Below are 23657 nucleotides of genomic sequence, written 5' to 3'. Positions count from 1 at the left end.
TCTCTCTCTCTCTCTCTCTCTCTCTCTCTCTCTCTCTCTCTCTCTCTCTCTCTCTCTCTCTCTCTCTGTCTGTGTCTCTCTCTCTCTCTCTCTCTCTCTCTCTCTCTCTCTCTCTCTCTCTCTCTCTCTCTCTCTCTCTCTCTCTCTCTCTCTCTCTCTCTCTCCATTTCTCTCTTCATCTCTACCTTCCAATCCTGTCTAAGTAAACTGTGTACTTTTCTACCCTTTTAACCTTTTCGTTTCTCTTCTCCCTCTCTTTTTCGTTCTCCTTCTACCTATTTTGCAACTTCCACGTGCCCTGCAATCTTTCCCATCATTTTCCATCTTCATCCACTTCCTATCTCTCCTTTCTCTTACTCTATCTTTCCTCTTTGTCTAGTACCCTCACTCCTCTCCTCTCCGCGCCTCCCCACGGCGTCTGAGTGACATCATCGGGAGCCATCGCGCGTCCGAACAAAAGCTTAATCAAAAGGTAAATGGATTATCCATGTCCCGCCCCTGATTGTCAGCGTAGCGGTGGGTCCCGCCGACGTCGGGACTGTGAGGGGGAACGGGTGGGGTGGGTTAGGGAACAGGAGAGGGAAAGGAGACGAGGAAATGGGGGTCTAGATTGAGATAGAAGAATATAAGGAGTGCTGGGAGGCTGAAAAAGTGGAGAGGTGAGAGAAAGAGAGACGATAAGTCATATCAAGGTGAGAGACAGGGATGAGAGAAAGGGATGATGAGACTGAGAGTGAGGAGGCTCGGAGGAGAGAGAGAGAGAGAGAGAGAGAGAGAGAGAGAGAGAGAGAGAGAGAGAGAGAGAGAGGCAGCACCAGCAGCAGAGGGAGTGCAGGTAACCTGGACCCAGAGATTCATGGCGGATCCCATTAAGAAGATCAGATGCAGAGGCACAACGAGAGGGTAAATGAATCAAGGTAATTCCTAAATTACGACACACATCTACCAGTCCCCTTTTCTATGAGGACCTGATCAGGAAGACACTGACATAAAGAGTGGAGAAATATATGTATATTATCACACGATATCATGCATGAAGTATGCCACTGCTTCTGGGAGAAACTTAATTATTGAAATACAAATATGTATGGTACCTAGAGCCATTAGACAGACGAACGTGTATTTCTAGTACTTGTGGAGTAGAAATATATTTGAGATGCAATGGTCACGATGGTATATGGCAGAGGAGATAACTGTATGAAGAGAAGAGGTACAACAACAACAACAACAGCAACAAAAACAAAACACGTCAGATACAGTGAACAAATTACTAGGTTTCGTTTTATCATAGATGAAGATGCCAATGGATTGATCCAAGATCTTATGTATGAATGGGGTGTGTGAACAGACTCTTTAGACTCTTTAGTCTCATATGATGCCTAACCGTAGCGTGCAACGGTGGTGTCCCTCAAGGTTCTGTCCTGTCTACCACACTTTTCCTCATTTCTATCATTGATTGTCTTTCAAGAATGACCTAATGCACTCATACGCTCATAACTCAACACTGTATTCCTCCACACCCATCAAGTCTACTCCTCCTCTCACTCAATCTGCATGTCTTTTTGGCCCAACTCAGACTTGGATAAGATATCTCAGTAGCGTAGACGAAATATGGTTGAATATATTACCTCCAAAACCCAGTTTCTGCTAATCCCTCCATTGAAAACTCTTCACAAGTTTCCTCTATGACGGCTCTATAATTATGATTCCACCTCTTGACTCAGTGAACATGCTTGGTATTATTGTAGCATCCACTCTACCATGGAAACCCCACATTACGACTATAGCTACGTCTGCATCTTTGAAACTGGGAATACTGTATATAAGTCGAAATTTATTTTCTCCCGAACAGTTGCTCCGTATATTCAAAGGATTAATCCGTCCATATATGGAGTCTGTTCTCACGTCTGAGATGTTTCTAGTTTTGCAGCCTCAAGTGAGACAGTTGAGTAAGAAGCGGTTCGAGTTTCAAACTCTCCCAGGATAAGTTCAGAACACACCCGCTTGCCTTACGCCAAAATGTTGGTTCTTTTTACCTTCTTCTATATGAAACATTTTGGTTTTTGCTCCCGAGAGCTGGCTTCTTGTGTGCCCCCATCACTAACTACACGACGCAACGCTCGGCATGATTATTGTGTGGCCGTTTGCAACTGAAGGAAGGGGGAGGGTGAGGTGATAACTGCTTTTTTTCTCTACACTTCGAAGCTTTGAAATTCTCTACTCTCTCTTCTCTTTCCCAATAATCATGACTTGCCACATTTCAAAGGACAGGTTTTTCAACTCCTTTAAATTTCCTTCATTGTATCTTCTTTTTCCTTTTCATTACTTCTCTATATTTCAAAGTAGGCCAAGCCTAGATTGGTCTTTAACTTGTAACTAGAGCCTCCAACGCATCTTCCTACTTTAAGACCATGGTAGGTGTCCACATTTGTCGGTTTGGGCAACGAGCGCTTTCCATATCCTGTGCAGACGTATATCAGCTTTATGTTCGCTGTTCCTTCTGGCTGTACCTCGCCCTCTTTTGCATAATTACACGGTTGATCATCCACTACTTGGTATATATTTTTGTGTATGTGTGTGTGTGTGTGTGTGTGGTGCATCGAGAGAGACACAATAAGATATATGAATTGTTTAGGAGATATATAGACGTTACCATAAACACAAGAATAGATTCCCATCCTAAATGCCCTGAATTAATGGGTAGAGTTACACCCCACTAGATAGGGAGATGATAATCAGACAGACGGACAGATAATTGACAGAGGGACAGACAAGCTACATCCTCCCTCCTTCACTGCAGCGCAGTCCTTCCCTCTCGTACAGCCTGCATCTCAAGCCGCCTGGGACCTCAGTTGACTTTCACGGGGCATAGCTCTCCTTATGGTTGCGAAAATCTGCTCTGCCTTCCCCATCTCTCTGCTCGCCACTATCATTCTCCCTGAGGCGTCATTATGACCATAAAAAAGGCAATAAGGGAGGCAGAAGAAGGGCCCGGATGGCTTCACTTCCCCAGAGATATGACTCAGGACGGAGGGCACGTGCGCGCGCGCATGCATGTGTGTGTGTGTGTGTGTGTGTGTGTGTGTGTGTGTGTGTGTGTGTGTGTGTGTGTGTGTGTGTGTGTGTGTACTGTGGCATCTTGAGATAATAACAGTCAGTCCACAGTTGTAGAGTGGGAGTCGAATGATTCCCAGAGATAGGGATGGGAGTGGAGAATGGGACACAGGAGAAGGATTCAATACCAGATAGGATAATGAAATGAGAATCAAAAGGGAAAGATGGGGTAGGGAATGTCTACTGCCTCTTGTCCTCTCGGGTCGAGTTGAAACTAACATTGAAATCACCGTGTCTCCCTAGCCTCCTCCTGCAGCTGCTCATTATCTTATTCTGGTTCACATTCACCTTCAGATTTTGCCATTCATATCATCCCACAAACTCTACAATAAAGATAATAATGATGATTATGATGATAAAGACTATAATGATAATGATAATGATAACAATAATGATAGTTCAATAATGATGAGGATAATAATTATGATAATGATATCAATTATGATAATGATAATGATAATGATAATAATGACAACGATAATCATAGTGATGATAATGATAGTAATAACAATGATATTAATAGTAAAGATGATAATAATGATAATGATAATACCAGTAACAATAACTGACATTATTATATCTATTGTCAATACTATCATTATCTTTATCATCACAATGATCATAGCATAATGATGAATGTATCATTATTCTTATCATTTTGATGATAATCATAAAAAAATTGTCATCTTTATCATTATTATCACAGTATCAATTAATTAGGGTGAAATGAACTCTTGGCCTTCACCTTTCACAGTCTTCAACTCCTTTTAGAGAGAGAGAGAGAGAGAGAGAGAGAGAGAGAGAGAGAGAGAGAGAGAGAGAGAGAGAGAGAGAGAGAGAGATTGTTGGAATAGTAGGTTGTCATCTCCTTTTCCCCTAGCTCTGCGAAGTGGATAGAGGAGCTAGAATGATAGTAGTCTCTTTCTTTAATCATATGCAGATAGGAATCCCCTAGACAAGTATAGATATGTGGGAGGAAGAGAAGGTAATACACAGGAGTGAGAGGGAGCGAAAGACAGGTATGTGTAGGGAGGGTATAAGCCACCTTTCCACTTTTCGCCATTAAAAACAGTTTCGTCTGGGAGTAAAAGAGTCTGTCGTTTTACTGATTGAAATAAAAGATAAGCCATTTTTATGGGAAATGAAAAGCCCCTTCCTCTTTGTGAACTCTGGCAGGTTCATCTGTCTGTCTGGTTTATAAAGAAGGATAAAAACTTCTGTTCTTCTCCTGCAGTTAACCTGGATGTAAAGTTTGTTTAAATTACATTACTTACAAGCGGCTTGGCTGGTCTGCCGCGATGTGTGGCTTGTGCAAGCCAGTCCACTGTTCTTTTTCTGTTTTTTCTTTTTTTTAGGAGAAATGTTCGTGTTGTGTGTTAAGTAGAGGTGGTGGATATGGGGGTTTGACTATAGCAGCGCGCGCGCGCGTGTCTGTGTGTGTGTGTGTGTGTGTGTGTGTGTGTGTGTGTGTGTGTGCGTGTGTGTGTGTGTATGTGACTCGGTGTGTCTCTTTTACGTGAATGTTTTGCACGTTTTGCGTGTGTCTGTTTTACGGGTGGTTGCATTTCTCACCTAACTGTGCATACAAGAGCGGTAGCTATGCACTCGAAATGGCGTTCATCTCCTAACTTATGTTCCTACCAAAGATCTCTTGCATTTTTCCAGTCCTCTCAGCATTCATTGTTTCTTTGGTTGACTTAAGTTGCTTGTCAACCACTGTTTTGCGATCGAACCACTTATCTTTTTTTTTCTTTTCACGTTTCTTTGTGCTTCAATTCTTGCCCAGCTTCCAGTTATGATCCACACTTCAATACATAAAGTATTGGTCACTGCATCATCAAGACCCTTGAGGAACTGGGAAGAGGTTTATCATCATCCTTCCTAATCTTCTTTCCTCTGGTGATGGCGCTTCGAGGACGCCTCTCCTAACCCCATGGATCATCCTTCTTAATTCTTGCATTATTCTTGATGCATATGAGGGAACCTTCTCTACCAGGTCTATGTGTATCGGCATGTAGAAAGAGCAAGAAAGTAGGGCATGTTTTCTTATACCTCGAGTAAATCACACGTCGCTGATATCTTCTCGGGCTTCTCCTTCTCCAAGTGTCTGAAGACAACTTTGACGCGACCAAAGTATAGTTGGCCTACCTTATTGCTGGGGCTCGGCCATGGATTATACCCATTGCTGGGTTCCTCTAGTAAAGTAGCGTAGTGTAACGGTTAGCGATCTTGACCGTGACGTATCCAAGGGTCTTCCAGGGTTGAACGTATAGGATCGAATCCTGGTTGTGGCAGTCGGTCGACAGTCAATCCAGCTGCTTATCCCTCTCTAGGGGTTGGTTGATAAGATGAATACCTGGCTCAGGCTATGGTATTAGATATATAAATAGCGTTAATGGGATGGCCTCGATTAGGGCCTCAGTTGCCCGTGACGTCTTAGCTTTAAAAAGAAAAATAGAATAAAATGTTACTGATTCCCATCAGAAAACGTTCAAAGTTCTACATCATATTCTTTTACATTTCACTTCCTACCTCCATAAATTTTCACCTTTTTTGGGCTAAACTTTAAACTTCATCACCCCTAACTTGACCATTGCCGCGGCTTATCCAGTGTTTGTTATAGATCTTTTATAATCCAAGATTGTCTTCATGTCGCGTTCTCTTATAAGTTCAGTATCACTTACACGCATGATAAGGAATATTCCAAACCCTTCTCACAATTAATCTATACCGCTCAGAAATAGCAGTGGCCTAGCACAAAGCCCAGAGGGACCCCGCTTTTTGCTCTCACCCTTGTTTTTTTGTTTGCCGCCAGCTGGGTAGTTTTAAGGCCATTAAAGAAGTTATCTCTAATACCAGCCAGAAATTCTGAGCTCCTTAATAGCTTTCTTAAGTCACCGTATCAAATGCCTGCTGGTAGTCGAGAAGTACAGATTCAATATGCCTATTTTTTCCCCTAATTAGGCGTTAAGAAGGGGAAAAGGAGTTGGACAGGGGTGATGTAGTAGAGGAAGAAAAGACAGTTATTGAGTGAACAGATATATGATGTATGTTATACTGAAGGGTGTAGGTGATTTGCTAAATACGTATTTGTGAGAGTTGCCACACATGATCTCCTTCCGCTAACTATGTCAGCCATTATTTTATGAGTTTCACCCACAGATTCATATATTTGGTTCCAGATAATCTTTTCCAGTAGTATGTACACTGGGTTTGTTATAGACACAGAGCTATAATTCAGTGGAATCTTCTTCATAGCATTTACAGGCTTCCCCATTGTCTCCCTTCTACACCTCACGTACAAAACGCCTTTCAAATGAGCTCGTATAAAAAAAATGTTACTTGATTTGTGTGTGAGGATCATATCTGTGCTTTTTATTTGTGTGTTACGGGGAGAGAGTTTTACACCCGTGTTCCCCTGTGCTATATCCTTGTCTATATGCAACATCAATTATACTCTCCACACCAATGTTCATCAGCCCCTCTGATACTGTTCTTGTCTGTGCCAATCACACTGTCTAAACCGGTTAGCATTTTATCAGCCTTTTTTAATATTTTTCACATTCATCAGTTTTTTTCCACATCTCTTTTTCTAAACTAGTGATCTATTTCCTTCATTTGGCGTTGACGACGTGGATATCGCCTGGTGCGTTCTCCACGCCGACAAATTCATTATGCCTACGACGTTTATCCCGCCCATATTAACACCAGGCCCACATTTAACATCGAACCCACTATTATAACACTTACTTTAACATCTCGTTCATGCTAGATATGCAGTCAAGATAATTATTAACCCCAAAGACCTTGCACCCTCTCTTCTAACACCCCATCGTCAAACAAGCATTCCCACACGATGGGCCTCTAAGGTAATTCAAAGTAATTACTGATGACAAATGAAAGAAATCCATCAAAGGGGTCAATTAAATAATTATGCAATTATGGTGCGAGTTATTTGGTGGTAATTACAATTGATTATCAAGGTAGTTCTAAGAAAGATAATGAATGACTTGTGTGGTGTCTGGAATGGGAAGTTCTTAATGATCATAGACATTAAGTCGTCCTGATGATAATATTTACACGTAACAGCTAAGAGAACATAATGTTGTGTGTAGTTATGACTTCCCTATATGAAGCATTGAATACTACAAGCCACTAAAAATATGTACTAAGAGGGACATCAGATTCTTGTGTCAGAGTACATTGAATAATCAATGGATCATTGCATATACACTACATTAAGTTACTAAGCTGTTTTGCCAATGTATAATTTTTATCTAAAGCAGCTAATGTGCATAAAACTATACAGGAAGATTATTCTATAGAACAATACACATAATATGACATAGTGGTGTCACACTTTCAAATTGCAAGGGGATAGGTGAAACTAAACCAGAATATGTACACAGTACTAAAGGACAGTAATAACCAAATGAAGTAGGTGCTTGAGATTATGACGTATGTGGAAATGAGATGAAATACATTAAACATGAACTAAACATGGGACAGGTAAGATAAGAATCAGAACATGACACATAAACAAAGACAGGAGAACATATAAACAACAATAATGAAGAACTTAAGAAATGATAACCGTCCAATACATCCATTTTAGTGTAGCCTCTGAACAAAAACATGGAGCCCAGTTCCATTATAAGGAGCACCTGCCTAACTGCTATTGTTATACCATGAAGACCTCAGAAAGCCCCTCTAATAATCTACCCTAACCACCCATCACCCAGCACACACACACACACACACACACACACACACACACACACATTCCCTTCCTCCAACTATCGGCCTTCAGGCTTACGCGGATCGTGCAGGAGAGTCATCATTGGGCGGAGGGAGGTAGACATAGACGTCGTTGTCCAACTCTGCCTGTAGTTGTCTCGTGAGATGAGGGAGGATGGGAAATCGGAACTAGAAGGAGTAATGGGGAATAACTGGCTATTTAGACCCGGAGAAGGCATTAGCATTGGAGAGAATCCCTACTGAGGATGAGGAGGAGGAGGATTAAGTAGAATAGGGCATGGGAGTGCAGGAATGGAAGAGAGATGAGTAACAGGACTATAGAAAGTGATAGGAGCCGGAAATAAACCTTGAGGGTAGTGAGTGACTATCTGAAGTGGAGTGTGGAGGTGATAAGAATTGGGAATCGGATTAGATGGGGTGAAAAGGCGAGTGATAGGGAATGAGGAGTGGGAATCATAGGAGTGTCGTATATAAGTCATAGGAGTGAGGACAAGGAGCGATAGGAGTCAGGAGTGGTAACTAGTCTTGGAGGATGTTTATCGGCTCATCAAAACAAGAAAGTTTATTGAATGCAGATGGAAGTAAGAATATCCAAAAAGAACAGTGTGCATAGCACAAACTACATGGGAATATATTTTAGAAATAGCTACTTCAAGTTTCTCCTTACAAAAGTTAGAAAAATATGATTAAGAACAATGTAATAAGCAAACTCTTTTCTTGGGAAACATCTTCAAGAGACGAAAAGTTAAATTACTTTCTTTCTCGAAAAGTTAATGTATCCAAGTGAGATGTGTACGTCAGCCGAGTGCAAAAACCAGGATATATGTTCACGATGGAGTTCTTATAATAGTAAAGAGATAAACATCATTCATTCATCATCAGTTATCCAGTACCACTCATGACTCCTTTCGCTCCTATTCCTCACGCCTAGGACTCAAATATGACACTTCTATGATTCCTTACTCCTTATTCCTTTTCAATCGCCCCTTTGACTCCATCGAAAATAACTCCCTATCATCAAAATTTATCTCCCACTCCTATGTTGTATGGGAGACACCAAAAACCTCACGAAGACTAAGCGTGAAGGGAAGGCCTGCTGGGTAAAATGTGGTCAAGTGAGGATAAGAAGGATGGTTGTCTTCGAAAAAATAAACTGAAAATGTAAATCGTAAGGAGAGAGAGAGAGAGAGAGAGAGAGAGAGAGAGAGAGAGAGAGAGAGAGAGAGAGAGAGAGAGAGAGAGAGAGAGAGAGAGAGAGAGAGTTTCCTCAAAAACTAGCAGCTGGTGATCTAGCCACTTGCCCACGTGTCTGTTAGCAGGTGAAAATCTTATCCGTGAAAGAATATAGATTTCCTTTTCCATCTATATTCCTGAACCCCGTCAAGCGCATGAATGTCAAAAGGAAAATGGATGAGATTTCATCGTATGGCACTTGAAATTTAAATGTTTCTTAAAAGACTAGCAACATTCACATTAACGTTCAGTAGATATAAAAACACGCACACACACACACACACACATACACACACACACACACACACACACACACACACACATATATACACACATTGTTCACCGTTTTCATCCTTTGTGAGGTAGAAGACACGAGAAAGGCCTCATTCGCTCACATTTATTCTACCTGTCCTGTGAAATGCATTGAAACCACAGCCTCTTAACGACAGACAGATCTTTCCGTTGTTTACCCGGCTGCTTCATAAGCTCTGGTTCAGTTCATTGACACACTCTGCCCATTATAGACCACATTGCTTCAGTTCACTCTACCCCGTGCATGCCTTTCACCTTCCTGCATGTTTAAGCCCCGAACATACAAAGTCTTTCACTTCATCCTTTCATATCCAGTTCGGTCTTCCCCTTCTTGTCCCTACCGCTAGGCTATGGGCCTGGCTAATAGGATATAACTACTCGAATACTATGCACTCGAATACCTTCGTCTCACGTTGGTGAGCAACGGGGTCTACAACGGTCATTTCCCAACAGGCGGATATAGCCAACAGATAGCATTTTACCGAACCTAACTGTACAACGCGGAGGTATATGAATACGAACAAAGTGTATAGGAACGCGCACCTTCATAGAACATACAAACTTCCTACTCTCCTAAGACCACGGGGACTGACGTATTCAAAGAGCGTCTTAGATGTTGTTTTCTTACATTTACACAAGTGATACATAATGTCGAGTCTTTGGTTACTTCGTGTTTAATCTTAAAACACGTTAAAGAAAGGAACTTGGAATACCTAAAAATGAAAAAATTCTGAAAATATAAATAAGACATCGATTTTGAGATACCATACTTCCACAATCATATATATATATATATATATATATATATATATATATATATATATATATATATATATATATATAGTCGTATATTAAACTGAGTTCGACATTCGCTTGCAGTGAGGTAAGTAAACGTTGATATACTTCATTTTGATTAATATTACTACACAGCAAAAACATCCATTTACTAGTTTTTCAATACTGGATATAATGAAAGCCATTAACTTTCAATCGGTTGCATACTTTTTTTCCTGATGCCTCTGTATAGTACACTAATGTATTTTTTCATTACAGAGTGGCTTTGGTGTTATGGCAAAGCGTTATATTTTCAACAATAAATCTACATATATGATTGGAGCTTTTAAAGTACATTAGATAAAAGCTTGCTTGGCTGCGATGAATCTATTCCATGTTGTGCCAGTTGCATTATCTATCTATCTTCACAATTGTCGTTCTTTCTTTTCAATAGATGACCATGATTCTTGAATATATCCCTTTAGAAATTCATCATATTCTGCACATGGGTTAATCATAATTTATCTGTTTAACTACAATTACCCCAGGACGTCTTTCACTTGCTACGGGCCAAATGTGCGCCACTTCCATTAGCAGGGAAATGTGGACTCATTTAGTGCAAGAAGTACTTTGACGAGACTATAATCCCAATGATACAGCCTCGTTAAAGGTGACTGTTTCACGTGCGGTGTCTTTATATTTCGAAGTGTTTGAAACTAATCGGGAAGAATGTCTTCTTCCAATGACCCTCTAATTTAGGCTGAAGTAATGATTACACAGGGTAAATTCATCGTAATTTGTTTAAGACGTTAATGAATATTTCATTCACATCCAAATCCGAACGACTTTTCAATATCATTCTAAAGACACTATCGGTTTATATTTTCTATTAGAATACAGATTTTCTCTCTTCTGTGGAGGATCATAAAGAATGACTTTTGGCGGTGAACCTTAAATTCGAAATTCAGTAAAACTCAACGAACGAGCAAAAGGAAAGGGGAGTAGGCCAAAGTTCACTGGCTATAAAACAATTAATTTTGTTCGACATTTCCTGCTGCATCCTGAGTCATATTGCCTCATATGTGGAAATTTAGAACAAACACCAACTCTCTCTAGTCGAAAAGAAAATGTAGTTGGAATTTTGGCATGGAAATAATTCACCACGTCGTCTGTCAATGGGTTGTCAGGAGAGCCGAAGCCATTAAAAATTTACCAGAAAAAAAAGTAGGAAAACACATGAACGGAAAGAAACAGCCGTGGCAAACCCTCTCCAGAGTCGTGTTATGTCAGACGCTTACAAAAACAGAACACAAGAGGGTTTGGAAACGCTGGGTAGGTTTGGTGGAAATGGGTTATGTCCCCTTGGTCTGTGTCAGGGGGGTGGAATAATACATGCTGGTGCAGTGTCATGAGTGTAGGACGAGGCAAGATGAGGTGCTGTGAACTACGTCCCAGAAGAGCGTTTTACCTGGTCATCCAGTTGCTATGTTGGCCTAAAGCCTTTGCCACTCCCACAGGTGATGATTATAACACTGTTGTTATTGCTGTTGTGGCTGTTTTAGCGCTGTTGTATGTTTCATATAATGATTAGTGTTACCATGACGCATACACGGGCCCCACAACGGGTAGGGCCCTTATTGATTAGCATCTTAGGTGTGCCCGTTGGCCCACGGTTCACCCAACTGTTCATCCTCCTTTTTGGGTTGGTTGTTAAGAAAATTTACCTGCTTTAGGTTAGTGTGTGTGTGTGTGTGTGTGTGTGTGTGTGTGTGTGTGTAGAATTAATGAACTGGCCTTCATTACGGTATACAGTTGCCCATGTCGTCTCGACTAACATTATAAGATAAAAGTAGGGATCCCACATTCTGTACTGTACAAAGGAGTATTTACAGAACGGTGATCATATTGATTTACAAACAGTTCACAAGTAGCAGTAAACTTTGAAAGATGTCTCGACAAGCAAAGTAAATATATATACGCAAAAAAAACCCAGCATGCAAACGCGGATAGATGTTTCTAATGACAGAAACATGAAAATAAGCTATACATACATACGCATATACACAAAGTTACGCATAAATGCAATTACACGTGCAAACACAAGTATAGACACACACACACACACACACAAGGGAGTGGGACATGGCAGATGCCATAACAGGATTGTCGCCATGAACTATAGAACATTCTCTCTGATAATCGTAGCGTTTAATGGATTTCTAAGAAACTCATATCGTCAGGGTTATTCAGAGTTGTTTACCAGTGCGCTGAAGCGATATAATGACTGATCCCTCTATGAGAATTAAAAAGTTTATGGGAAGAGGTTCAAACCTTGGGGAAAAATATGCGGATGGTCTTATAAAGATAGTTGAAGAACTTTCAGAAATCAACAGGGTCTATGAAAACTTCGCTTACCTACCCTTACGAGCCGAGATATGCCGTGTTTTCGATGCAGTTTGAAAATTATATCATTGTTTTGGTCTTGTGTTTAGACCCGGCTGCAGGAAGTCGTTCGCTGGGGTAAGTTGGAGCGCATGCAGACGTAAGCAAACGACTTCCAGAGCACATTCTTACCAGCAGCTAGAAAAGAGGGGATGACAATAACCTTGAGTTATACTGACCATATCACTGAAAATCAAAATACACCTTGGCTGCTAGGGAATGTTCGATGAAATACCCGCAAAATCTGCTGATTTTCAGTTGTCTTTTGCCTAATTATACTGTAATTAAGAGCATAGTTTTCCTAATGTTTATAGCTCTTTCGACAATATTTTCATCCATAATCATAAGGTTATCTAGTGCCAGTTTAAAACACTTCTGCTAAGTGTAAGGACGCCATAATTGTGCGTTTCATTTTAGTTTTTGAAATCCACATGCTATTTTCGTGCTACTCCTAAAATACCTATTGACTATTTATTCTTCTTAGATTTAGGCTATGACATTTGTAAGCGCTCTTTCAAAAGCGATTAATGCATCTGTACTTTTTCGTATTTTTTAATCAATCACACTGAACTTTTTCCGAGAGCCCACTCCCGCCCCGTTCCCTTAGTGTTTACAGCCCCCTAGTGTTTCAGAAAACGCCCACAGGCGAGTAGTATGGAACTACTGCACTAGACAGCTACCTCGTTTCACATTTACGACTGCCCTTATTTGCACTTCTGAAGGAACATAAGCACAAGACTTTACCTGTATCTTTCCCTAATTATCCATTTATCTAATCACTCTCTCTCTCTCTCTCTCTCTCTCTCTCTCTCTCTCTCTCTCTCTCTCTCTCTCTCTCTCTCTCTCTCTCTCTCTCTCCTTGTTCCTGATCTCTTCTCTCACAAACAGTTGCGGGAAAGACCCATCGGGCTGTTGCTGTTTGCACTCCTTTGCAATCCCTTTTGCCCTTCCACCTGAGGGACTCCACAGGAATTCTGGCAACATTTCTGACACCAGTTCATTGCAGCGAAAGACGAAAAAACAACAAAGAGCTCGAATGTCAACGTTGGGGGGAACGGCATGCAATGCAATACGTAGAGATTTAAGATCTTTTATAAATGGTAGAGATCAGTGTTGCGTTATACCTTCCGAGTCTATCGTTCCTCAATGATAGTGAGGCCCTTAGGAACCCACGTTCATCTCGATAAGAATAAAGCACTAGTTGGTTAGTCAAGGGAATGCTAAGCACCCATACATTCTTAAAACTCTTCCGTCTCTTTCAGTAACTCTTCCCTTTTTTACCCCAAAATGACGTCGATGGTCCTAAACACCAAGGTGCGCCACCGCAAAAGACTGCCTTTAAAGTTAATAGTCTTAGCTCCTGGCGGTGTTGCAGATAAGATGTTGGCAATCTCTGGGGGCGAATGCGATGACCCCGTATTTGGAAGGATTAAACACTCTGCGGTTCCCCCAGGGTCTTGAAAAAGGGTGAGATCAATGGACAGGTACATTGCGGTGCCTATCTATGACTCTATATGCAGCACATATATATATATATATATATATATATATATATATATATATATATATATATATATATATATATATATATATATGTAGAGAGAGAGAGAGAGAGAGAGAGAGAGAGAGAGAGAGAGAGAGAGGGATACAGGAGTCACACACTCGTGTATGATGTATGATGGTGTACTAACATTCGGTGCATTCAAATATCATAATCCATTTAAGATAACTTAAGGCTTTCATATTATCATGTAATTGAGTGGTACTCAGTTGTCTCGATTATTCATCAGATTAGATTCAACATTCTAGCATTCTTAGTTGAAACTGTATTTGTAGAATCTCACAGCATAATTATCGCCAACTTGGAGGCAAAATTTGCGCTATCAAATAATGATTTAATTTCTTTTTATAAAAATGGTGAGCAGTGTTTGCAATACATACCTGATAATCATTTGCTGTTTATGGCCATTGCTGGTAATCATCGCAAGTTTGTTGAAATTGTTTTTAAAATCCAATTTTTTTTAGCATCACACTCGCTTTAATTTGAACTATAATATTTTTGGATATGATGCAATGAACAAAGAAGCACAGAGAGTCATTAGATTTATAAGTATCCAAATACCTTAGTTCGCCAGCTGGTTAGATATATTGGGTTCAGTCCTATCAACTACCAGGATCTCATTGAGGCTGTCAGTTAATTATACCTACCTGACGGAGAATCTAACACAGTTCTTATGTGATCGAGGTAATGTCAACTCCCCACATACTCAATATACATATGTCGTATTACATTAGCTATATCCTTGTAGCTTTGATACAACTGAAAATACCGAGTAAAGGCCTTATATATCATATGGCCACATATAAAGGATTAGAGCTTTATCATATACAATAAGTAATACGACTAAATATGATATGACTAGACAATATTACTGTTTTCTTTGCGATATTTTCAGGAACCTCTTTGATCGAAAACGGACACACAGGCTTAATACTTGCGAAATTATGAGAGGTGACACAACAAGACGGAGTACCCATGAGTGATCATTATTTTAGCCTACAGTGTAGCCTCCAGTACTGTCTAATCTTCGCAGTATTTTTCATTTCGATTTTGGATTGAAGTCTATTCTATGATCGATGGATGGTGAATTAGTTGATACAGAAATCAGATAGGAAGACAGCATGATGCATGGATTAGTAGACAAGTACAATGAGAGAGAGAGAGAGAGAGAGAGAGAGAGAGAGAGAGAGAGAGAGAGAGAGAGAGAGAGAGAGAGAGAGAGAGAGAGAGAGAGAGAGAGAGAGAGAGAGAGAGAGAGAGATAGAGAGTGAGAGAGAGATTGAATAACATAACAAGTAGACAGATTTATATTTCTTTAAGCACATCTAACTGAGTAGAAAAATATATCGTGTTTCACTATCTAAAACTGTATGTACTTTTTTCTAGTGGTTTAATTCATTGGGTTATACAAAATAGCATATGGCCAGATCAATGCAATATGATGGTAGAATATTTGATTCAATTTTTTGTAAAACATATATAAGCACAAGCATTTTTAAATATGAATGAAAAGGAAAAAAAAGGAGACATAGAAAAGTATCTGTGAATTTTGGCAGTCATAGTTAATGGGAAAGAGTAGTTATTGGTAGAGAGTTCTAAGGGTGTTGGAAAGAAACAGACATCAAAACAGTTTACTCTTCAATCGCCAACTGTCACAAAGAAATCATATGATGCAGCAACTTTCCGAGTATTGCGTGGTCTAGTTAGTGGTGGGGGCTATAGTACAAACTAAACATGCTCACTGAATTAAGAGGTGGACTTACAAAACCGTCGAAGAAGAGAGAAAATTTGTAAGGAATTTTTCGAAAAAGAAATGAACAAAAACTTTCTGTCCACCCCATTGAGGTATCCTGTCCAAGTCTGAGTTTACAGAAGTTGTGTCGAGACGAAATGCAGATCGAGTCAGAAGAGGAGCAGTATCGAAGGATGTGGAGGAATTCAGTGTTAAGTCGTCATCGTATGAGTGCATTTAGTTACTTGAAGAAAGGAAATCGTTGATAAAAAGGAGAAGCGAGGGAGACAGGAGAGAACCTTGAGGGACACCCTTGAGGGACACCGCTGTTAATGGATTAAGGGTGGGGAGGAACTGATCCATCAACAACCAAAGGAGATAGATCGTCCTCAGAAGAAGCTGGATATGAAGGAGCAAAGTGAAGAAGGGAAGGCAAAAGAGGTGAGCATAGAGATGAGACACCGGTGAATGTACTTTATTACTGACGAAAACTTACATCTTCTTGAGGTTTTTCATGAAGGCGTATATATCACTTGACGGACCAGTTATGGGATGCTCTCGTAGGGATGTAGAAAATGTAAGCCTTCCATTTTAATAACATTATGATTATCTGAGGTTATGGGTTTTGTATATAAAGCTCTCTGAAGTAACGTACGTCCTGCTTCCAAAGACTGTGGAGCTTTATATTCCGTTTCATACAAGAAAGACTTTTCATAGAGCTGACACTTATAGAAGCTATAAACACCAAACCCTGTCCCACACCCAACACCTCACCTCCTGATTGACCCGTTGAAACAGGTGGCGAAGGGATTCACCAACCTCTGAAAACACACAAATTGGTCACATTAACGGATCATCATTGAGGTCTTTAAAACCCATTTTCTGACTCATTTTTTACTTACTTACAAAAGTATTGATGAGAAGTCAACAAGAATTATCGTCTGGTATAAAATGAACATTATTATTTTTTTGTCTCACCTCACGTAATAAAACAAAAACAAGGCTCTAGACTATGATTTCCATCTGATAAATCCAAAAATGTAACAGTTCAGTCCACAGCTGCTATAATGACGCCCACCACATTCAAAGGTCAAAAGAACCAAGATACACAATTTCACAGTACAGCACAAGCAACATTTATCGAAGCTTACCACTGTAGCATACAGAAACATCGACAGACATACATTACCTGTCTGACTGGACAATGTAATATGCTGGCAGTGTAAATTATTTCATATACCATGTTTTCCAGCCATTTGGAGCCAACATCTTTTATGATCTCTTTCTAACATTGGCAACAGAATAAGTTGTCAAGGATCACCAGTTTAAGAAGTATTCACTCACTCACCCCCATCCCACTTATTATCAATCCTGCATTTATCAGCAAAGTTTCTCTTAAAAAGTACATCTTATACCGACCACTTTGGTGTAATTACACGACTTGGCTGCTGGGCATTTGTGCCTTCAAAAAAATTCAGGATGGACAAATTGGTTCCCTCCAGCCCTCCAAGCAGAACACACAAGCACAAAAAACAGGCAACGTGCCATAAATGGTGAGCTCCCGCAGCTAAGAGCGTCTATGATAACAAATGGAGAACATAAACAGACTTCTAGGAATTCAGTGGGGGAGAGGATGAGGGAGATAGCGAGTACTGCGGCTGTGGGCGTTGAAGACCATTTTATAGTGAGCTGGAAGGGTAGTGAGTGATGAAGAGTGTAAGGATATATTTGAGGATAAGGATCATACTTAGGGTGATGGGGGGAAGAGGAAAAATGTGAGACGAAGGGGAGGATGAGTGAAGAGAGGATTATATAAATGAATTTTTGGGAGAAGGGAAATGGTAACTGTGAAGGCGAATTGATTTCAAACACTGTGAGGTTGATGAGGAAAACGAAATTTGGAAGGCAATTAGAGACAACAGGTGCAAAGGCGAAAGATGCGACGAAAAACAGAGACATTTCATAATTTTTATCAAAGAAAAAGTGAAGACAGTTTGAAAAGTCAAGGAAGAACTAAAGGAAACTCATATAAGATGTATATTATGTCAAGATTAAGCAGCAACAATTTTTTTTTTTTAAGATTTAACCCACACAGGAGCATGGGCTGAGAGTCATGAAGCTATCGTGAATGGTTAAGATCCTACACTGATGAGTCAACATCGGCCCACACTGGTGAGCCAGCACTGTAACACACTGGTGAGTCTGCACTGTCCCACACTGGTGAGTTAACACTGTCCCACACTGGTGAGTTAACACTGTCCCACACTGGTAAGTCTGCATTTTTCCTCAAAGATTCTTATTCACTTCAAGTTTTGCTTCATGATTTTGGGGAATCACTTGTTCCATGCACCTTTCCTATGGTGAGGCATAACCCTCAAATCATATAAGTACGTCGAGAGATCAACCTGGTGTGTGTGTGTAAGTGTACTAATAATGGCAGAGAGGGGAGCACGTTTGATAACTTTTGCAACTAAATCGGGTGTGACTTTGGAACACTATGCCGCCCCTACCCATTGTGGTCTGAGTAGACGGGATGATAGGCTCCGTTTTCGTTTCAATGATCATCATTATTGACATTATAAGTATTTTTATTATTATTATTATTATTATTATCATTATTATTATTATTATTATTATTATTATTAATTATCATTATCATTATCATTATTATCATTATCATTACTATTATTATTGTTATTGTTATTAATGTTAATATTATCGATATTATTATCATCAATATTATCATCATTTTTACCAATATCGTTATTATCATCATTATCTAAATTATAGTGATTATCGTTATCACTGTTATTGCTATTTGTAGTAGTAGTAGTAGTATCATTATTATTATCATTACTGTTATCATTATCATGATTATCATTATTATTATCATCATTATTATCATTAGTATCATCATCATTAGTAGTAGTAGTAGTAGTAGTATCATCATCATTATTATTACTATCATCACTGAGCCTCTGAACCCCTTATCTAGGGGCTTCTGTACCTCCAAGACTGTGCTGCCCTCAGTAGTAAGGTAAGGGTAGACTCCTGTGAAGCTATTTCTCCGACGAGACGATTATATTTCGTCATTTATCGACCAGATCTAAAAGAGAAAATAAACTGCCGGGTTGGATCTAATCCAGTTGAAAAACCCGAGACTCAGATCCGGAACCCTTAAATTGATGGGTCTAAACGCTGACCACCGCACTACAAAAGCGTGTATTATACTATCTTAAAAATGGCCCAAGTTACCTGCCCCTCTCTCCACGTAAGACTGGGTCAGTTATTTGTTCCCTATAATCACACAGACTCATGCAATGCACTCTGCACACACACACCACACACACACACACACACACACACACACACACACACACACACCACCCCCACCCCCAACCCGGCTCGATTTTTGGGTCCATCGGGCTGAGAGAGAGAGAGAGAGAGAGAGAGATAGAGAGAGAGAGAGAGAGAGAGAGAGAGAGAGAGAGAGAGAGAGAGAGAGAGAGAGAGAGAAAGAGAGAGAGAGAGAGAGAGAGAGAGAGAGAGAGAGAGAGAGAGAGAGAGAGAGAGAGAGAGAGAGAGAGAGGTCCGTCGACTACCTCACTGTGATTAATTACCTATTTGTACTTCGAGGAGAGGAAGCTCCACGTTCTTTGGGCATCCTCTCTCGATCCTTCTCCACTGTCATACAACTGACAAGTTTTCTTTATGCTACTAGTATTCATAATTACCCAACTCACTTTATTCCAGTCATCCACTGCTCTTACATTACTAAAGTATATCAAAGTATTTCTATACTTTTTCATTTTCATTTTCTTGCTTAGTTTCATATTTAGGATTCTGGTTACGCTATTTTTGCAGTTTTCGAAGAACTGTTCTCTGTTCAATAAGCGCTTAATCCCTTATTGGTACTGTACGAGAAATGGAGTCTTACACTCGTGGGGTACCATCTTTTCAGCATTCTCTACCATCATACAACTTTACAAATTTGCTTACTGCTGTTTGTATGAATCATGTCTCCAATCATTTTATTCCATTCCTCCACCACTCAAAACTAGAAAAGTCCTTTTTAGCACCTTTCTAAAGAAGTTTCTTGATTGATTTCATATCATCTCTTCTAGATACTATGTTCCTACGTTTCTCGGAGAACTGTATATTGTCCGAGACATCAATCAGTTTCGGAAATCTAAAGGTTGTGATCAGATCACCCCTCACTCCTATCTCTTCGAAGATGGACAAATACAAAGCCTTCAGCCTTTCCCTGAAACTAAACTTTCTTAATTCTGGCAACATCATTGTTGTCCTCCTCTGGAACTTCTCTACTATCACCTTGTGGTTCTTCAGGTGCTGGGACCAAAGCCAGGACGCCATTTAGTAAACATGCTTACCAAATGGCGTTTACTAAATGGCGTCCTAGCTTCGTCTCTTCGATGCATATCAACTGACTTATATTTCTCTCTTGTGTCTCCCCTGATGATGTGATTATTACACGAAAGTGCATTTGGGAACTTATCGTGTTTCATTTTCCCCGTGGACTCTTAAAAAATATATATATATATATATATATATATATATATATATATATATATATATATATATATATATATATATATATATATATATATATATATATATATATATATATATATATATATATATATATATATATATATATATATATATATATATATATATATATATATATATATCATATCAAAAGCTGCTTTCAAGTACATCATTCTTTCCTATGGCTTCAAACAGCTTACGTCTTCGTACTCTGATAACGAAAACTCCAGGAAAACACTCCCGGGTGAAAACCCCATTCCCCATGGAGGAGAAACCGAAGTGGAGGGTGGGAGGGAAATACTCCAAGTGGAAGCGATGCAGTTCCGCCGCTCATAAAACAGGTGGCAAGCGCGCTGATTGGGAAGACGCAATGCTTCTTATGCAGCAAGATTGCGGTTGGGGTGCGTGAGGAGGAAACACGCCAGGTGGTGAGAATTCGTGAGATGAGGGAGCGGTGAGCCCTCGTAGCACGGAGAAATATGAGCGCATTGTAGCGTGTGATGACGGGTCCGCTGTGAGGAGGTACTTCCACTCGAATCAGAAAGGAAAATGAAAATCATATTGCTTGCTGATGTGTGAGAAAATGGCAACAGGAAGCATTTGAATAGCCCAATATCAACTTTTAACGGGGCATATATATATATATATATATATATATATATATATATATATATATATATATATATATATATATATATATATATATATATATATATATATATATATATATATATATATATATATATATATATATATATATATATATATATATATCCCTTTCCACGCCTTTTACCCTATTGTATATTCAAGCCACATCGCTCAAAATCTTTTACTCGTTTTCCTTCTCTCTCTTTTTGATTTCCCCACTCTCCATCTTCCTTCCACTTCTGACATATATATCATCTTCGTCTACCTTACCTCTCTCCTTCTCTCTCCATATGTCCAAATCATTTCCGCACATCCACATTAGCTCTCTCAACCGCACAATTCTTATTACCATACATCTCTCTTACCCTTATATCACTCACTCGATCAAAGCAAGTTACACATCATATCGTCCTCAAACATTTCATTTCCAACCCATTGACCCTTCCCCGCACAGCCATATCTGTGGCCTGTGCCTCGCACTCATACGACATACTACATACTCTGACTACACTGCTTTCAAGAATACTTATTTTTACTCTTCCAGATAATGTTCTGTTTTTCCATTTATTCTTCAGCACTCCAAAAACCTTCGCCCCCTCACCCACCCTATGACTCACCTCTACTTCCATGGCTTCATCGATGCCATGTCAGCTCCCATGTATCTACAACACTCCACTTCTTTTAAGTTTTCTCAACTCACACTCACACCCCACTTAACCTGTTCCTCAACTCTCTTAAAGCTATTAGCCCTGTTCCTTTTTCACATTACTCTCAGCTTAGTCCTTTCACACACACTTCCAAACTCAATCACTGATTTCTACAGTTTCTCACTCGAATCCGCCACCACTCACTTCTCAAGCCCTCTCGTACCCCTCATATTGCAACTCAAAAAAAGTTTCTGTAATGCAGGTGTTAATGAGTGCGGTAGTGAGAGAGAGTGTGTGACTGGTTCTATTGTCGTTACGAAAGGACAATATTCAGGGCCTGGTTATGACCTGTATCACAGTAACAGAGATTACGGCACTCCGGCTATGCAAATTCGAGGTTATATTGCAATGAAAAGCCTCATTGTGGGAGGAAGAGTCACGTTAACAAGGGTTTTATTCGGAGCTTCGGAGATTCATTCTTGCCATCGATTCAACTCTGAAATAAAGTTATAATACCTAACTTCACTTTACGAAAACTCCCATTTGTCATATGCAAGCAATGGTTTTCATCAACGCCCGTTACACAGGTGATCTGGGAAGACCTTTATCACCTTAGATAGAAGAAATAAGAGTTGGAAACGTCTCCTCACCCATGCTTCCAGTCTGGGTGGGGCGCGCCAGACCCATTGTTCCAAATGATAATGACGAGGGGTCACGACATACATAGATATGCCCAGTGATATGTCTTCTTCATGAGACTTACTTATTACCCGACTGCCTTATCTTACCTCCTGATGCACGACGTCACTTCGACCCCTTGTTTGTATTAGCATTGCCCATCACCTAACAAACCCTTAAGGGCTTGTTCAAAGGCCAAGGGTAGTGTCAAACCCAAGGGTTCTACTTTCGTGCTCCAGGATCGTACCGTCGTGTTGAAGGGCATGCATTCGTTCAGAAGGACGGTGTTTACTGATCCAGAAGTTGCAAGTGCATTAAGGAACACGCGAAAAAAAAATCATCCCATGCGGAGGTGCGGCAAGAGGCTTGCGTCTTTAAAATATACTGAGACCCTCGGAATGATATTGGATACCGGAGGATTCTAATGGAATTTTTCTTGCAAGAGTATCAGCTGGACTAACTACTCCTCCACCTTATGGTGCTAGAGTGCATATCTAGATTAGCTACCTTCCTCATCACTGGAGGAGAGATCTATTACATGAGATATCTTTTCAGGAAAGTGGCTTTGTTAGACGTAAATATATATTTATTCGCAGACACTTTATGATTTGACAGAAAGTAATGCACTTTAAATATTCTCATAGAAAATCAAGAATATTATCCATAGATATTAAGAAAAATATTCTATAGATCTGAACTTAACGAAACATCTTTAGATTCTTGATACAGAACATCAAAAATGATGTTCATATGCATTGCAGCAAAATTGATGACTCTAATCTTAACGAAACATCTCTAGATTCTTAAGATATCTTAAGATCTGGAAAATACTAACCTTATCGGGTTACCAGACACACATTTACATGACCTGCTGAAGGCCCGTCAGAATTTAGTGATATAGGGATGTACACAAACATGGAGACTGCGCCAAAGTAGGACTTCCTTTACTACGGAATGTAAGGTGATCTACACCAACATGAGATGACATCAAAATGAGTGACACACTAGCACAAAATCAGCCAGCATGACGCCAGGATACATATATATCATTTGCGTCAGCAAGCGTTCTGCCTCAACATAACTTTTGCATTGACATAACGTTTGCTCAAACTCTTCATCAATACTGGGATGTATACACCAGCAAAAGGATGTGGACCCACAGGAGACCTGCGCAATATGGGTATGTATT

Source organism: Panulirus ornatus, chromosome 8 (assembly GCF_036320965.1).
Source record: "Panulirus ornatus isolate Po-2019 chromosome 8, ASM3632096v1, whole genome shotgun sequence".
Classification (NCBI taxonomy): Eukaryota; Metazoa; Arthropoda; class Malacostraca; order Decapoda; family Palinuridae; genus Panulirus; species Panulirus ornatus.
The sequence above is the reverse complement of the archived record's forward strand: the minus strand, read 5'-3'. Positions refer to the sequence as shown.